This window comes from Leptonotus elevatus, chromosome 16, assembly GCF_054856555.1.
Source record: "Leptonotus elevatus isolate MCC_2025b chromosome 16, RoL_Lele_1.0, whole genome shotgun sequence".
Lineage (NCBI taxonomy): Eukaryota > Metazoa > Chordata > Actinopteri > Syngnathiformes > Syngnathidae > Leptonotus > Leptonotus elevatus.
In genome coordinates, this window is record NC_141254.1 from 1,781,259 (window position 1) to 1,785,192 (window position 3,934).

General features: G+C 41.5%; 1 long non-coding RNA gene across 1 annotated transcript; it reads left to right on the forward strand.

Annotated features, from left to right (window-relative positions):
- The first annotated feature begins 918 nt into the window (after window positions 1-918).
- LOC147160358 (uncharacterized) lies at window positions 919-2,915 on the forward strand. Its single transcript, XR_015090377.1, has 3 exons — window positions 919-1,388; window positions 1,980-2,111; window positions 2,500-2,915. It is a non-coding gene; the product is annotated as an uncharacterized LOC147160358 (long non-coding RNA).
- Window positions 2,916-3,934: the final 1,019 nt, after the last annotated feature.

Consider the following 3,934-nt stretch of genomic DNA (forward strand, 5'->3'; position numbering starts at 1 on the left):
GAAAATAATTAAAATTAACACACTTTAAAACTAAACAAAACTCAAAACAAAATAAAACCTCATTATAATGACAATTCCAAAACTACTACAGTATAACCCTGGCACACACACGCACACACGTCAGGTCTACATTTCTAGTGGGGACATCTAATTGACGTAATGCATTTCCTAGCCCTTTACACTAACCTTTAACCATCATAACTGTTTAACTAATTCTAACCAAAACCCAATTCAACCTCAACTCTAAAACCAAGTCTTGACCCTCAAAAAGAGGTATTGAGTTGTGAGGAATGACTAAAATGTCCCCACAAAGGCACCTGTGGTCCCCACAATGATAGTAAAAAGCCGGAATATGGTCCTCACAAGATTACACAGACAGGACCACACATACACGCATGCACGCACACTTGTCGGGTCTACATTTTTAGTGGCGCCATCTCATTGACATAATGCATTTCTTAGCCCCTTACCCTAACCTTAACCATAAGGAATGATTACCTAATCCTAACCAAAACCCAATTCAAATCTAAACTCTAAAACCAAGTCTTGACCCTCAAAAAGAGTTCTTGAGTTGTGAGGACCAGCCAAAATGTCCCCACAAAGCACCTGTAGTCCCACAATGATAGTAAAAACCCGGAATATGGTCCTACTCCTCACAAGAAAACACATTCAAGAACTGTCTGTCTGACCTGGAGGTCAAGGTGCATTGACATTGAGGGTTGTCTAACTGGGCCTCTCAAAACTCTTTCCTCGCATTCCAACTCCTGGGAGAGGGGGGGGGGGGGGTTGTAGCAAGCTCGGCTTATTACCAGAGTGAGAGAGATAGAAAAAAGAAGGGATTTTGGGTGAGAGAAAGCTTGGGGGAGTGGTGGGGGTTGAAAGAAGCTGGAAGGTATTATCCACTGTTTCCTTGCCTTCTTGGAAGCCGTGGCTTGTTCTCTCCCACTCAAATCGTCAGAGCTCCGCGACAAAGTAAAGAAAAGGCTAAAAACTTGAACCTGCTATTCTGCCCCGGCCTTTTGAGCAGCTCACGTGTTGTCGCTCCCTCTGTTGCGCTCTCACTCTTGTCCGCTCCTTGTTTGTCTCGCTCAGTTTCCCTGGGCTGCATGTAAGAGGATCACTTTGTTTCCGTTGGCTTTTTTCCACGGTGCCACAATCCCACATGGACGAGAGGATCGCATTTGAGCAGATCCTGATGGGGGTGCACAGCTGCAACGATCCCCTCCATCTCTTTCCGGCCCTTTCGCGTTCTACCTCTCTCCCTTGGTCTCACTCTCTTCTTTCGTCCTCTCCAAGGGGTGGGGGTGCTGTATGGAAAATAAAATGGAAGTGGGATCGGACAAAAGGGGAATCCTACGTTCTATCTTTGGGATATTGCGACCTCTGTGGTAAGTGTTTCTATTTTTCTTAGTTCTCTTTCAGTATTGTTGAATGTTTCTGTTTTTGGAAAATGTGTGTTGCCATCTTTTCATTTTTTCAAGTTCATGGTTTCAATTTGTTAATTTGCGAATGAAGTGGTTGCTTTTGAATTGGGTTTAGGGTCAAGGTAGAGCAAGAGCAGGGGTAGCCTTGAGGCTGGTTGGGGGAAGGGAATGGGGGACAGGGCAGTGAAGCTAAAACTTTTAACTTGACATTCTAATGTTTCAATTGACTTGTATATTACAGAGTGGCTATCAAACTGGGGGAAAAAAGTCGGCTACACAAATTGATGTTGGTTGTTAAGAAACTGGTAATGAAATGCATGGTCCAGTTGGATGTGTTTTATGTTGTATGATTCCAGAGTTCAGTTATTGTGGGAAGGCTTCGACCACTCATTAGTACAAATGCAATTCTGAATAACAGTTATTTTCAAATTATTTCACAGCCATTATTTTTTATGTCATTCATCATTAAGTTCCGTTCTTTATTCAAAATTTAAAGTCAACGCAAGCTTTCAGTACATACTGATGTATTCACTACAATTATATACAATGTCACAGATTCTTCTATGGCTGCAATGGAACAGCGGTTTGAGCAATTGCCTACCACCATGGAAGACCTGGGTTCAAACCCCGCTTGGACAACTTTACGGCTAGTGCAATGGAGTTTTGACCAGTAAACAGAAGGCGAGGGTTCGAATCCCACTTTCACCAGATTGCAGTTCAAGTTTTATTTTTATTCATTTATCATTCAACTACAAGTTACTACTCAATAATTACTATTACTACTAATAATAGTTAATAGTTATAGTAATAGTCAATTACTTTGTAATTTTCACATAATTTATCCTTCAATTTCCTTCATAGGCATTCAGCTTTCAACATTCCCATGCAATTTCTGCAGAAATCGCACTTATTGCATTTGTTATGATAGCTTATGTTCGAATATATTATAAAGCTGCTTGTGACAATTAAAAAAAATAATAATTCAAAGTTTTTGCTGATTATAGTCAACCAGACTATTATATATAAAATTTGGGGGTAAATAAGGGATAAGTAATTTGAGGTGTTATTCTGACAGGTTTTGTCATGAAATGGTGCACGTTGGAGAGGGTGGAGCCAAAGGCGAGGAGAAACATCAGGGAGACAGGAATTGTGAACAAAAGGAGAAACTTTATTGGAACAAGTGGGGACGGGTCGCCGTGACGGGACTGGCTTGGCCGGTCGCCGTGACGGAACTGGCTTGACTTGGCCGAACTTGGTAAGCTTGGCTGGACGTGGGGAACTTAGCAGGGACGTGGAGAACTTAGCAGGGACGTAGACGACTAGACTGGGACGTAGACGACTAGACTGTGACGTAGACGACTAGACTGTGACGAGGCTTACCTTGACGCGACGGGAAACACAGACTCCCACACAGGACTTTGACAACGACACAGGACTTCAACACCTGACGTAGACAATGATCCCACACCAATCACAGAAAGACACAACAAAATAAACAAAACCCTAACCCATACAAAACCAAAACGTTACAGATGGTCCAAAACTGTGGGCTGGCCAGATGTGCCTAAACCTGTTTTTATTGCTTTATCAATAACACTCTTTGTTACTTGTGTCATTGTGGCTTCTGTAATGAGAGCAACATATTGTTCATGTTTCTAATCCTCCTGTGGGTCAGGGTGGATTCTGTTTTGTAGCCACAACGTTTGCTGATTTAAAAATATATACTAATTAAGTCTGCAGTAGAAAATAATTCTCTATTTTGAGCAAGTGGGTCACAATCTAATGACACTTCTAACCTGTGGTAATAAGGTCCCATCAAGCATACTGTCAAAAAGTACTATTATGTTGACGAGCATCTGGGATTGAGTTTATTTTGACCAAAGCCTTTGATAATATTGCTCACCTGTTTAAAATGTATTATTAAGATCATCTCTGTACGCAAGGTGAAGACTTTTTGCTTTTTTGTATTGCGGGCTGTTGCCAGATAACCTGCTTGATCTCCGCAGCTCATTATAGCTTGTCTGGTTATAAATTAGCCCAGTTGTTGTTTGCAAGCAGTGAAAGGAAAAGCTCACTTAGTAGCTGTGATTTATTAGTTGCGATCCTGCTTTTGCCATGTGATTGACTGAGGTGCCATTCAGGATGAAAGCAGCAAATCAGCAAGCTGGAAAGTTCTCCGCTTGAAAAAACAAGAAATTGTTTTCTTTTCTGACACCCTTTTCTCTTTAAATTGTATGATAACGTATTAGGGCCACGTATGTATTTTTTCTTTTCCAGAGGGAGGGGGGGGGGGGTAATATTCCCAAAAAAACAACTCAGAAACTTACGAGAAATACACGTAGCGTAGCTATAGTCTCATGTGAGGAATTCGTTAGTGGTTAATGGGACACTGTTTTTAAAATGAAAAGGCAGGATGGAGACGGATGTATTCTTAATTTAAACTTTACTCGTCATACACGGCAGCTCGAGCTACAACGCATCAGCTGACTAACACTAACCAATCAGAAGCT